General features: G+C 40.5%; 1 long non-coding RNA gene across 1 annotated transcript; it reads right to left on the bottom strand.

Annotated features, from left to right (window-relative positions):
• Nucleotides 1-8,802: 8,802 nt before the first annotated feature.
• LOC107324756 lies at nt 8,803-10,076 on the bottom strand. The gene is made up of 3 exons (XR_001559551.2): nt 10,005-10,076; nt 9,783-9,857; nt 8,803-8,838 (listed from the first exon to the last, which is right to left on the bottom strand). It is a non-coding gene; the product is annotated as an uncharacterized LOC107324756 (long non-coding RNA).
• Nucleotides 10,077-15,032: the final 4,956 nt, after the last annotated feature.

Below are 15,032 nucleotides of genomic sequence, written 5' to 3' on the forward strand. Positions count from 1 at the left end.
AAACATTTGCAGAAAGGAACTCATTTGACAAAATTGTAAATACCATGGATTCTGCTGGCTGCCTAACTGTCATTTTGTCACTGTATTTTGTCATGGTTCGTGGTTTAATATTCCAGGGGGAAACATCCTTCCTTTCTCATTTATGGGAGACTGTTTTTACTTAAAGTAAATCCACTCAACAATTACCTTCTAATTCAGTATTATAGATAGTCTAGAAAAGAAAGCCATACAAATTTTGGTACTGTCCTCAACAAATGTGAAATACAGTGCATTTCTTATTCATCTATTTATTCAAGTGCCTGATAGCAAAGTCCATTTTTATCTGTGGGGATGTAAAGGGAGTTCCAGCTACCATAAGTCAGGCTTCCAGACCTTTTTTTTGTTTGTTTTTTGTTTTTTTGTTTTTTTTTTGTTTGTTTGTTTTTGTTTTGTTTTGCCTGTCTCTAGCAGTAAATCTCTCTCAATCAGTAAATCCTATCTGGAAGCTCTGACTGGAGACTGAACTCCACATGGTGAAGCATTGGAACCTGTGATTTTTCACATGGAACAAAAGGTCCGAACACATCTGTCAACTCAGTTCTGCACTGAATAGGAGGAAGACCTCCTTGTGAGTTCTGCATAGATGAGGCTTAAAGTTATAACTGGATTTCTTAACTGAACTTTGCAGAGTGTGGATGTACTGACATTTAACAGAACTAAACATATAAAGCAAATAGTCTCTTACTGGAACATTAAATACTAGTACCCATTATTAACACTATGGAACATCAGCAGTTCTAAGGATAAATTAAAATGGAGATTGATTCTAGTGATAAGGAAGGATCAACCAGTGAGTAACTAGTATGTGAATTTAAGATAGTGCCCCTCCACAGTGTTCATTTTTTCACAGGTACAGATTAGGGTAACGCTTTTCTTAACTAAGGTCACTCAGCTCATGAAGATTTAGTGCTCAACACTGCATAGACTGTATCATTTATTATGAATAAATTAATAATATTTTGTTCAAATTTTTTTTTGAAAAAATTGAAAGATCTCAGGGTTTGACAGGTATGGAAACCAGTGGATTTAGAAAAGAAAACAACTCCTAATATTCAAGCTCTTACTAAATGCTTAATCTCTAGCTATATCCAGATCCGGAAACAAAATTTCTGCTTTACTCATTGTGCTTATCTATACCACAAAAGCACATTCTTTTAGTGTGAGTTTGCAAATTATATTTCCCTTCTTTTTCTTTCAGCAGCTCTCTTATAAGTACATAAACATATGTACTTAACATTGCTAGATCTAAATTCTTTGTTATAAAATTTGCTTCCTCACCGTATTTTTAAGAAAATATGAATGTCTAAAATTGAAAAGGCTATTCCTACTCTTCTATTTGGTCAACATGATCTTTGTTTCAATTTAGAAAGTCTGAATTTGTGCAAACTCCTTCAAATACTGTTTCTGCTTATGCCTACTAGCCTACCAACAAACTGTTTGTATTAAAGTTTCTATTTTAAAATCATTTTTAAATTACATTCTTCTCAACTGAAAATTTTAAGGAAAATGAAGTCATCCCAATTTCACTGCTATGATTCTTAGATCATCGCATGATCTTTTTCAAGCCAACTGAGACACTTTAATCTAAAATCAATGTAATAACTGGACACTGATGTAAGTGAATTAAACCCTGAAAATCATAGAAAAGGAGCTCCATGATTTAAGGCCAGTAGTCATTAACTTACTGAAAACTTGGCAGTTTTCAGTTTTCTTGTTTTTTATACTTTTCTTTATGAAGTCTACTGCTGGCCACAGCAAGTAAATGGCCATTGATGTGCCACTAATCTAATCTAACTGTGGTTGTCTTTGATAACACAGTGTGCAGCAAAGGCACAAGAAAGCAGAATCCTGATGTAACCTAGAAAGATTTTTTCCAGTCTTCACATTTCTGTTTACTTTCTGTTTATTCACATGAAAAATAAACAAATGTCCAATTACTTTTTTTTGTTTCTGTCCTAATTCTGCTCAGGGAAATGACCCGTTTTGTAGTGTATATAGTATGTCTAGATTTCTCCATGTTCCTGAGGTACCTCCAGGCCAGTGTTACATGTGGATATGCAGGAGATCTTCAGGTCTTATTAAGGTACAGCTTCTGTTTTGCCATTTACATATTTTTGCCTTCTGTTTTCACTCTTTCCTTCCTATTTCAGCTGCAGTCAAGCACTTTGACTCCATCTGTGAGGGTGGCCTCACAGATTCCAGCTGTCTCTGCAGCTGTTGTCTTTGCTGCTCCTTGGCCAGCCATTAGGGAATGACTCTTCCCTCTCTAAAGGTGCAATACATTTCAGCCAGCTTCCACTTGAAAAGCAAAAGAAGCCATTTAAATATGTAATGGCAGTTTCCAACAGTGTCTCAAGCAGGGAGCTAACCATACATTTGTTTTCAAAGTCAGTCAATGTATTTATTTTCCATTGTTAAGCTTCAGTGCCAATGATTTTGCCAATCTGAGATCTTTTCAGGATGTTCATGCAAGCCTGATCTATATGACAGGTCCTGGCAGAGCTCTGTAGCTTCCAGATCCAGGTACTTACCATGATTGCATCCCAAATCCATGCCAGATATACCCTCTTCATCATACAACAAAAGTTCATGAATGCAGCTGAGTACAATTCATCTACATTCTGGATGCGACAAAAAATGTAACAAAATATAGACAAATCTAAACAAGGGTGAGCAACATTATATACTCAGTAGAAAATGGATAAGATTTAATATCTTAATGAGGGAAAATAGAAAGTATGTGACCAAATCCTGGCCAAAGCTGGAGTGCAATTCTAAATTATCCTTCCTCCACTGGGTCTGCCACTCGCAACAGTTTATAATAACACAGTACAAACTAAGAGACAACAACTGCATTCTAAATGTCTCATGGAAGAAAAATATATATTTTTTTCAAACCTTGCGTAAGAATATAATACTAATTATTTAAAAGATGCAGGTATCTTGAGTTACTGCCTCCTGATTCATCTACGCAGACAAAAATGAGCTGTTGACTTTCTATGCTGAGACGATGGCTTAATCTGTGGGTTTTGTATAAGATTGTAAACAAGGTTCCCCAGGTGATAAAGATGTTTTGTCATCATTATTTCTTTTATAAACTTACTAAAACATTTTAATGTTCCAGTAGCACTACTACTCTATTGCTGAAATAAACAGGGAACATTAGCTTAATGTTATTTTCATCATGAACTTAATGGTTCTACTGATTTTAGAGGCATCTTATAGTATAGCAGCTTTTTCTATGCGAAAAATAAAACAACATCGTTAAAGTAGAGCATAAGTAAGGCACAGTTAATGCCAACAGTTATGAAGCTCATATTGATATTTCTCTTTCCCATTTCCTGCTAATTGGCCAGAACAGCTTTTGGCCAGCCCATAAATAGGTCTATGATAAACCAGACATTAAATTGGAACTAATTCCATAATTAGTGCAATTTCATAGTCATATGTTTTCAAGACACTCCTGGTTAACAAAAATAAAACAAACAAACAAATAAAACCAACAAAAAACACACTCTCAAAACATCAAGCAACAGCATGGAAAAGAATCCAGTCACTAACATAATTATTTATAGAACAATACATAAGAAAGTATGAATCTAGAAAGCACTGCAACAGTAGAGCTAACCTATTGCCTCTGTGTTTATTTTACTACTTGTTGAAATGAGTGTGCTAGTCAAGCTGCCAAATGGACAGCTGTGTCATGTAATAGCCACAGGAAAACCACTGGGAGTGTTGCTATGCAGGCAGCTCTATGGATTCCATATCTGTGGTATTGCAGGAAGAAAACAACAGGGCAGAGCTCTGCAGCTGGCATCAGCTGAATGCACAGGCAGTGCATTTCAAACCATAGGATTTGGCATAGCTTAAGAAGTTGAAAAAATCTATAAAGAAGTAAACCAAACATGTGATGCTCTAAAGATAAGGAATATTCCTTCTTGATCCCTGAGTCAGAAGCTGTGAAATAGACTTTAGTGCACTTACTAATTCTAGGATTCTTAGAGATTTCATCAGATACCATAACATCCTCCAGACTTCCTTTAAAGCCCAATAGAATCATAGAATCATGGAATTGCTCAGTCCAACCACAATCTAACCATACTACCCTAACAACCCCCTGCTAAATCATGTCCCTGAGCACCACATCCAAATGGTTTTTAAACACATCCAGGGATGGTGACTCAACCACCTCCCTGGGGAGCCTATTCCAGTGTTTAACAACCCTTTCTGTAAAGAAGTTTCCTGATATCCAACCTAAACTTACCCTGGTACAACCTGAGGCCATTTTCCCTTGTCCTTTCACATGTCACCGGTTAGAAGATACCAACCCCACTCCCACTGTAAGCACCTTTCAGATACTGGAAGAGAGCAATAAGGTCTCCCCTCAGCCTCCTTTTCCCCAGACTAAACAGCCCCAGTTTCTTCAGTCTCTCCACGTAGGACATATTCTCCAAGCCCTTCACAAGCCTTGTTGCCCTTCTTTGCACTTGTTCCAGCTCCTCCATGTCCTTTCTGTACTGAGGTGCCCAAACCTGAACACAGTACTCAAGGTCAGGCCTCAGCAATGCTGAGTACAGGGGCAGGATGACTTCCCTAGTCCTGCTCACCACACCTTTCCTGATACAAGCCAGGTTGCCATTGGCCTTCTTGGCCACCTGGGAACACTGCTGGCTCATATTCAGCCAACTGTCCATCAGTACACCAAGGTCCATTTCCATCAGGCAGCTTTCCAGCCACTACTCCCCAAGCCTGTAGGGTTGCCTGTGGTTGCTGTGACCAAAATGCAGGACCTGACACTTGGCCCTATTGAAACTCATACACTTTATCTTGGCCCATCGATCCAGTCTATCCAGGTCCCTCTGTAAAGTAAGAGTACATGTAAGTAAGTGGCTCTAACCTCAGCTCTCAGCTGAGACTTGTACCTTTTGCTAAGAGAAAAAAATGGAAATTCTATTAATTTTGATCTTACGTGTATTGCTATGAATGCAAGTATCTCCTTTGTGTATAATTAAGATAAAAAGTGGTGCTTCATTGTCATGTTTGTGGTCCTCAATTTAGGAATGCACTCCTGAAAGCAGTAGTATGCAAAAAACTTTTGTGCTTATTCAAAGTACCATTGTGAGAGGGGGCTTCCCAAGAGGGATTGGCTGCTGGGTCAGGGCAAACATAAAACCCTGAAGTAGCTGTTTTCCACACAGCCATGGAGAACATTTATGCTTATGTTTAAAACACTTTTGCAGTGTGGTAGATTGAAGCTCTTCCTATAGCAGTTTAAATTATTGGAGGTGACTCTCATTTATTCAGTGTGAACCGAGAGTCTGCTGACAAGCCTACTGGTTTCTAGCAGTAGACTGAAGAAGACCTACCATCAAATCAATTGTGCAAACTATGAAGCTCACGCAACATTTAAAACACATAGATTTTTGTGGAAGTGTAGAAAATATTTAAATTTATTCTGAACACTGTTATTCCTGATGTAAACTTCCATGTGGAACTGTGATCTCTTCCAAAACATTCATTTTCATAGAATCTAGAATCATTTGAGTTGGAAGGGACTCTCAGAGGTCATCTAGTCCAACTTCCTGGCAATGAACAGGGACACCTGCAGCTCAATCAGGTTGCTCAGAGCCCCATCCAGCCTGACCTTGAGTGTATCCAGGAAAAATGCATCTACCACCACAATGAGCATCCTGTGCCAGTGCCTCACCATTATCATAAAAACTTTCTTCCTTAGATCCAGTCTAGATCTTCTGTCTTTTACTTTGAATCCATTTCCCCTTATCCTATCACAACAGACTCTGCTAGTGTCTTTCCCCCTTCTCTTATAGGCCCCCTTTATATAGTGGATTTCCCCAATTTTCAGGCCTTCCATTTGTAAGACAGCTAAGCAATACCCCTTATCATTTTCTCTTTAATGCAGTGCATTTAAAAATATATAAAAAGCACATAAAGAGCATCATTTATTTCTTCCATTGTTATTTTTCATTTTCATCAGAACATCTTGCCTCTGTTATCCATCCTGCAACAGGTTCCTTGATTTGATTTTCTGGCTCTGGTTTTGGCAACAGTGAAAAAAGTGGCTTTGAGAACACACACTTGGAAACCAGGAGCTTGGGTGTATCTAGCTCTGTTTTGGTTTCAGTGCAGTCTAGCACTCAGTTCCCAATGATGGGATATATTGCTAGTCATACTTATATCACTAAGATAATCTCGATAGCATCTTTTAAGAGTATGCTTTCAGCCATTCTGTGAGATGACTAGAGGAAGAAAAAAAAGTAGGCAGCTGGAAAAAAAAGAAGTATGTGGTTTGTTCATCCTGCAGTCAATGCTACTGCAGCTTTGAGACAAGCTGCAATCAAGACTGACCCAGAGAGCATGTGGACAACCATAGGGGTAGCTTACTCAGCAGTGACCTCTCTAACACTGATGGATAATTTTGGAAAGAGGATGGGAACTAATTTTGGAAAGGTGTCTGAGTGGGAAGTAACTTTGTCATGGTAGTCACAGAAAATTAGCATTGCAGACCGGAGTAATATAGGGCTTTTAACAATTTATGGTGGTTGTCTCTTTGTATATATCTGAATGGACAAAAAGATTAATTAGTTTGATAGGAATGTTAGAAAATATATGACAAATGCATTAGTACTAATGCTGCAAAAAATGGATTCTGTCAAAAATTAATAGGCACAAACATATTTTGATCAGACAGAGGCTAAAAAATGATGGGAAAGTTTTGGAAAAGGATGATGGCAGCCCCTGACTTACAGAATTCATTTAGCCAAATGAGGACAGAAAGGAAGGGGCATTGGAAAGCCACGTTCCATGGTGTTTCAATACTTAGGATGAAAAATACATTTTCTTCTGTGTTAAATTAAAACTGTATAGTTAACTTCTGTTTTGTGGACATTAACTGCTTTATATTCCTTTCTTCAGACCAAGCCAATGGAAATCTCATTTCAAAGCTAAAATGTTTACAAACCCTTAAGCTCCCACTATCTATCTTTTTATTTATTTATTTTAATGATATTGGAATTGTGTCAAGTCTTTCTTTGATCTGATCTGCCAGATCCATCCAGTGTAATTAGCACATGGTACTTGCAGTTTCTTTCTCATTCAATCACCTATAGAAGGGACCTCCGGAGATTATTGAGACCAACCTCCCTGATAAAAGGAGTTTCCAACAGGAGTTTGAGCAGGAAAGTGTCCTGGATCACCCCCTCAAGCTGCCCACCACACTTTTTAATGCACCCCAGGATACCATTGGCCTTCTTGGCCACAAGGGCACACTGCTGGCTCACAGCCAACCTGCTGTCCACTAGAACACCCAGGTCCTTCTCTGCAGAGCTCCTCTCCTGCAGGTCAGCCCCTAGCACAAAGAACACACAGCTGTGCTTTGTGGGCAGAGGCAATAGCGACAGTAGGTCAGTTCCATTGGTACAGATTATTACAAGTGCAGTATGGTATGAAAACTCTTGTTCATTGCTAGTAAAAATGCATAGTGACAGCCAGCTGGTGGGATGTGGGCATGAGGTCACACATCAGAAGGGCCAGCAATCCCACCAAGGAGCCAAAGTGCTTGCAGGCATTTCCTCTCTTCTGGGGCAAGAGGCACAAAAAAAGCTGGGTTAGGCTCTTTACTCACTTGAAGCTTTTCACAAGCAGCTGGGAGCAGGTCTGCAGGGCCCTCTTGCGCTGCCACACATTGTCTGAGGTCATTGCTATCTGCAGGATCTGGAGCAGAGCGTCTGTCTCACTGTGGACATCCTTTCCTTTCCTGCCCTCTCCCACCTCTGTCCCTCCTTTCCCAACACTTTCCCTCAGGCCTGCCCTGTGCCTCCACATGGCTCCTCCTGTGGCTTCACACAGCCCTGTGCCTCACTGAGCACCAGCACTGCTGTGCTGCTGCACCCACTCTCTGCAGACACTCCTGCCTCCTAACCCAGGAGCTTTTCCTTGGCTGTGGCCTGCCAGGGGCAGGGTCCTGCAGCAAGTCCTGCAAGTACCAGAGAGACACTGTCAAAGTGTGCAAGGAGCACATGAGAGCTCTTCTGTCCAGCCCAGAGACAGACACAGCTGCCACACACCAGCCCCATCACTCCCACATTTCCTACGGAAGCACTGCAGGATGCAGCAGCTCCACAGCTGGTGGACCTAGACTGCTGCCCAGCCTCTGCCTGCCAGCACCCAAGGTCCCCACCAGCTGGAGTCATGTGGCTGAGGGAGACCTGTATGCCTCCAGGGAAGCAAGCCTCAGCCCGAAACTCCACTGCAGACAGCCCTGACTCACCATCAGGATCTCCAGCAGCTTGCCCTTCAAGGAGGGGTTAAAGCAGGCAGAGTCACCCACAGCATGGAAGGCAGAGCTGAAGTCGGTGATGCTCTGCACCAGCGCGAGCTTGTTCTGCAAGTCCTGAGGCCCAAGAAAGAAGAACATTCTTTGAACTGCGGGAAGGGCCAAGGGCTACAAGGGGAAAACGTGGGGGCAACACTAAGGGAAGGACTTGGATCTTCATCTGGACACAAACCGTTCCCCGAGGGACCTTTGGAAAGAGAAGGCCCATCTCAGCATCCCCCCACATGGAGGGGCTGCAGTGGATTCTCTGACACCCTGGCAAACTTTGAGCTCTCACCTGGCAGCTGCAGCTGTAAAGCAGCAGGATGTTGCCCACAATGTCTCCCTCCAGGTGGGTGAGCAGTTGTTCCTTGGAGGCTCGCAGTGCTAAGCTGCCATGGGCAAGGATGAGAGCACTGCGTGTGGCATGAGCTCTCAGCAGCATGGCTGAGAAGAGAGATCATTCCCTGCACAAAAGAACAAGGGGCAGTTGGCGCAGGCCTGAACCTACTGGCACGGCCAGCCATAGTGAAAGACAAAACTGTTTTTCTTTTTTTGTCTCAAAGCTTGCTTCCTGAGGCCTTTCTGATGATAAGACTCTGACTGACAACTGCTAATTATCTAGGAGGGTGAATGGTGGGTGTCACTGTGCCACAGTACCTCTGCTTATGATTGCAAAGATAAGCAGAAGCGGGACAAGCAGTCTTTTAGTCTTTTTCAGGGGTGCAGCTTGGAGGAGCTGACCTGTGCAGAAGGAGATAATGCTTGTGCATGGCAATGGAGACACCACTTCCTGCTCGTTTATCTGTTGGGCCATGAATGAGAGAAAAGAAGAAGAAGAAGAAAAAAAAAACACCACAGAAATGGGGGATAAAAGGCCCTCACTAAACTAGGGACTGAGGAGACAAACTCCCAATGACACCTTTGATGAAGAATTCCCTGAGGGGAAAACCTCTTTGGAAGAACCTTGTAAGGCCTGCTTGCTACAGAGCTTCATGGCTTTCTCCCATCCCCCGTGGTGATCAGACGAGTTCCTGAGATCAATGGACCTACTGTGCACTTTGATGGACCCACAGTGGTGACTATCTCTTTTTCTCTCTACAGAGATTCCTTGCTTATGTTTCCTGTCTTTCCTATCACCCACCTTCCCCATCTCCCTAAATGGCTAGGACTTATAATAAACTGGTTGGACCGATATTTGAACCATTGTTTCTTAATCTCACACCAAGTATACATATATCAAAGAACCTTTCATCCCTTCTATAAATTGGAGTGAAACAGCCATAGTGGCCAGGCTGCTCTTCGCCTGAAGGAAGAGGCAGCAGTGAGGAGACTGAAAGGCCAGGAGAAGCCCTCAGCCCCAGGGACAGACCAGGGATGCTGGCAGAAGCTGGTTGGAAGGAGAGCTCACCTGGACCTCAGATGGCTCCTCTGCGTTTGCTTCCTCCAGGTGTTGCAGCAGCTTCTCTTGGACATGGAGGACTTCCTTACTGTTGTAGGCAGTTAGTGGGTATTCGGGCTGTGATGTGGCAGGACCCCCCACACCCCCACCCCGTTCTGTCCTCTGTTCTGTGATGTGTAGATGAAGTACTGGCATTATGTGCCTCAGACATGGGTTCGCTTGCTGTAACACTTTACAAGCTCCCAGTACTGTCCCCAGTGCCTTGTACAGGAAAGACTGCATGGGAAGGGAAGAGAAGGGGTGAGAATGTGGGAACTCTACTAAATGAGGTGGGTGCCTTGGTAACAGGGGATGCTGAGAAGGCAGAGATTCTGAATGCCTTCTTTGCTTCAGTCTTTAATGCTAAGACTAGCCCTCAGGAATCCCAGACCCTGAAGGTAAGAGAGAGAGTCTGGGGAAAGGAAGGCTTCCCCTTGGTTGAGGAGGATTGAGCCAGAGAGCATCTAGCCAAAATTTATGCACACACATCCATGGGCCTTGATGGGATGTACCCACACATGCTGAGAGAACTGGCAGAGGTAACTGCTGAACTGTTTTCTATCATCTTTGGAACGTCCTGACAAGCAGGAAAAATGCCTGAAGACTGGAGGATAGACAGTGTCACTCCAGTCTTTAAAAAGGGCAAGAAGGTGGATCTGAGAAACTACAGGCTAGTCAGCCTCACCTCCACCCTCAGAATGGTGATGGAACAACTTGTTCTGGTCACTCTCTCCAAGCAATTGGATTAGAATAAGGTTATTGGGTGTAGTCAACATGGATCCACCAAGGGGGATCTTATCTGAAGTTGTTAGAACTGCTGTCTGCCCTCTGGGTCATCTACTTTTCTCCTTGTTTAATCAGACATGCTTCCATCAAGTGGACACACAGTGCTGCTGTTCCCAAGTAACATCATTTAATTTCTACGTGTTTGCTCTGAAAAACTGTTAACAACTAAGGATGGGAAAGACTTTCTTTCCACCTATATCTGAGACTATCTTCTGCGCAGATTTCAACTAATGTGGGTGATTCTGGGGAGGGACTTTTTATAAGGGCATGTAGTGACAGGATGGGGGGAAATGGAAAAGGATAGATTTTGGACTAGATTTTAAGAAGAAATTCTTTACTGTGGTGAGATACTGGAACAGGTTGCCCAGAGAAGTTGCAGAGGCACCCACTCTGGAAGCATTCAAGGCCAGGCTAGGTAAGTCTTAGGGCAACCTGGTCTAGTGGGAGGTGTTGCTGCCTATAGCAGGGGGTTGGAACTGTATTATCTTCAAAGAAGTCTCTTCCTCCCCATACCATTCTGCATTTCTGTAGTTACAATCCTGAGATGACTGAACATGAGGTAATTTGGCCTTGTGGCAAATTACATCAAGAAGAGCAAAAGGAACTCACAAACTGAACATAGGTTTTTTGAGCTATGGAGTTCATTCTCTGCTGGATGGTGTAGACAAGATTGTGGCTTTGCCTATTCCTGAGCAGTGTCCTTCCTGCATTTAACAGAGTTGCAGCTGAGATAGCTTACCATTTATATGAAAACCACTTCCTCAGGTATATAGAAATATATTTTCAGTTAAGAATTCTGCTCAGTAGTTTTAAAGAATTATACTGCGACAATAGCAGATGAAGAAGTGATATCGCACATGCTTTCTTTTCAGAGCAGAAGTCTTTATGGAGCAAGAATTTATAACAAAATTATTTTCAAACTTTTAATTGTAATGTCACTGGAAGTTTTAATAAGCATTCTAATTGAAGTGAGTACTAAATTATTAACTAAAATATTCTTACTTTTTTAAATGGCCTTTTAAAAATTAAGGCACTATTAAGTTACAAAAGAGGGTAAAAAGGCATTTCCTTTTTTCATACCCATTCAACTTCAATGGAAAAATGTACATTTTAATTACATTTCAGATTTAGACCTATAAGAGAAAAAAGAATTTTTAGACATATCAAGAAAAATCATTTGAAAGTGAAAGGGAAAAGAATAATGGTGTTGTATCTTGTACAGACATTTTTACAACAAAGTAATAAAAATGCAATAAAATTATTCATGAAAATTGTCAATCGCTAATGTATTGTCTTTGAGGTTCTTAGTATCCTAATATAACCCTTTGGAACTGTTTTACTTTCATATTACTGTGCTGGGATTCTATCACACATTGGAGAGTGATGCAGAATGTAAATGCAGTGTCAAAGATTACAGAAAACCACAGGGGAAATTAAGAGCTGTTTCTTATATGGTGTTATAGGCCTCAAGCTATTTTGTTCTGGGCATCTTGTCATTATTGTTTTGTTTTTTAGCCTCTGGTGGTGGTAAGTGATGTGTTCTGAAAGTAAGAATCACTGTTGCAGAGTCCCCAAAAAGATTATATTTTAAAGAATATCTTCCCTAATTCTGAGACAGTTTTCACTGAGATCTACAGAATTACAGAGATAAAATTATGGAGATATTCTCAGCATTTTATATTTGCATATAACTACATTTCATTAAAGAACGATCCAAACTTAGTTAAAGTCAGTGGCAAAATTTCTAATAATTCCAGCAAGCACAGTTTGTAGTCCATCCACACCTCTGTGCAAACTAATGGCCAATCCAGTTAAATGTTTCCCAGAGTCACACTCTGCGGCAAAAAAAGAAATATGCCTTGGCCTTCTCTGACCATCAGCTATTCTAAATAAGAAAAGTTTAATTTCAAGGTCTCTAGAACTTGAAAGATTTTAATGGCACATATGACCTACATGGTCTGATGATACTGCATTTACTGGTCATGTTTTCCTGCCCAGCTATTTATTACCTTTCTTATCACAAGTTTTTGTCTAACTTAGCATTTCAACTGGGCTAAATGCACTTAGTTATGAAGAGTAGTGAACTAATGCCTATTTTCTTGCAAAAGATATTTAAATGAATCTTGGGAATTCCATCTGTCATCACAAAATCATTTCATTATGGAGTTCATCAGGGTTCTTGTAGTCAGCTATCCACTGTTGGGGCTGTGTCATATCACTGCCAGATTAGTGCTATGGAGAGCTATAAATCTGTGTACTTACTTTTCAAGCAGCATCGTGCAACCACAAAAGAATGATAGTGCTGAGGCTTCTGCAAGTGAGACTGAAAGGAGTTAGAACCAGGGGAATTCCCAAAAAGAAGAATAAGGAGGTCAGATATTGACACTAGATTTGAAAAACTAGGCAGCTTGCAAAGTACGTGAAACTTCACAGCAGTAAAAGAGATGTGAACGTAGAGAATAACAGAATACTGTGCCTTTGTAACAAAGGAGTATAGTTTAATTGTGGACATAGATAAAAAAAGAAAAAATGGTCTACATAACATAAAGAAGTTGAGGAATAGACCAGGGAGACTTCCTATTTCAAAGGCAGAGAAGAAAGCTCCTGATCTACTTTGATGACTCAAAAATGATAAAGTGATAAAGAAGTGGAAATGGAAAGTGCATGCCAGCTTTACATTGTTTAGTCTTATTTCCCTTCCTGCTTCTTAATTTTGATCACTAGAAAAAGGCTGTGAGTCTTTTTGCTTATGGGCATCCTTGAGAACAGAGCTGAAAACCCCAAAATCTGAAAGTGAAAAATATTGCATTGTAGTACTAGAGAATCTCTGACTCAACAGAGTTTGTAAGAAACACAAAGACAGTGCATTTTTTCAGTTCCTTTGTGGAGTAAAATACATGCTTATGTTCACAAAAGGCACTACAGGAAACAGAGTAAGAAAGCATTAATGTTATCTACTGAAACTGAGTCTTATGGACATTCCTGTCAAGTGTTTCAGGACTTAAAATCATTACTGGATTAATGTCTGCCCTGGGAGCTTCATTGCGTTTTGCTTAGCAGGCTTTGTCCTGAGTTGGCTTTTTGTCCCTTTTCTATTTGTTCATACATATGATGTAGGATGATTACAAACAGTTAACACAGTGTCTCATGAACTGAAGACTGTCTCAGGAGATTTTCAGAGAGGTGTCAGTGTTATCCAGTGGTACATCTGCTTTTCAGTTGCAGAAGCCCAATCTAGAACTGATGCATGTGAAAAGAGACCAGTGGGGATAACACTTTCCATGTGACGGTCTTTCACGTTAGTTTTTTTCAAAGTTTTGTTTGATGTTTAATTTTGAACATTGTCCAAAAACTCTGTTTTGATACTCAGACAGTCGAGGGATACTATTCCCTCACCCACAAATATGAAAGAGTTAGTATGTCTTCTATGAAGCAGTGTAGCAACTGTAGTTCAGTATTTGCTTTAATGGTGATTATTTCCTATCCTTCTCCATCTGGCTTCTGAAGGAAGCTGGCCTCTAACACCACTTAAGCAGAAATAGATTGTAAATCTTCCCAACTGCTTTGTGAGTGCTCTTGATAATAGGTGCTGTTGATGTGAATTGTTGTTATTATCATCAGTGACTCATTAATCCATTGGTTATTGATCTAATTAAGTCTTTTTCATTTTAAATGACAGGACTATAGATTGCGTTGCAGCCTGCATTTCAAAGCCTCCATTAAAAGTTTAATGAAATATGTATCATTTTGCAGGGAAATCAAGATGCATGAGATGAATGTACTAAGGGTTTGGATTTTAACTCCCTCTTTTTAATTCTCTGTTTAAATATTGATAGTTTCTATTAATCTCAGTGGAAAAGAAACACACCAAACCAGTCAATGTACCAACCAAGTAAAACCAACAAAATCAAACATAAACAATTACAAGAAACACACACACACAAAGTAAACAAACAACAACAACAAACCAAGAAAAACAAACAAACAAACAAAAAACCACAACTCATTAAGTCCAAAGGGCAATTCGTTATTTTTTTTCCCTTGCTAACTGTGGAGAGGTTGTAAATGACCAACAAAGATGCAACAGCTAGCTTATACATGCCAAGAATTAGACAGAGGATTTGATTCTCGCCTTCGAAAATATACTCAGCTCAATTCCCAAGCCATCTTTTCTCATCAACTAATTAAATACTGAAGGAAAATAAAAATCTGACTCTCATTAGTTGTGAAAAGTTGCCTTAGGTAGCAAAATATTTGCCCAGAATAAACTTTCAAGTTTTATTTTACCACCTGTGAAAACAGGGGCAGCTCATACCAGGAATACTGATACAAAAAAAAAAAACCTAGCAGAATCAGTGAGTGCAGCTGAAATTAAGCTGTGTAGAATAAGCAAACAGTACAGGAAACCCTCTGTAAGGATCACAAATTTCGGTA

The sequence above is a fragment of the Coturnix japonica genome, chromosome 1 (genome assembly GCF_001577835.2).
Source record: "Coturnix japonica isolate 7356 chromosome 1, Coturnix japonica 2.1, whole genome shotgun sequence".
Taxonomy (NCBI): domain Eukaryota; kingdom Metazoa; phylum Chordata; class Aves; order Galliformes; family Phasianidae; genus Coturnix; species Coturnix japonica.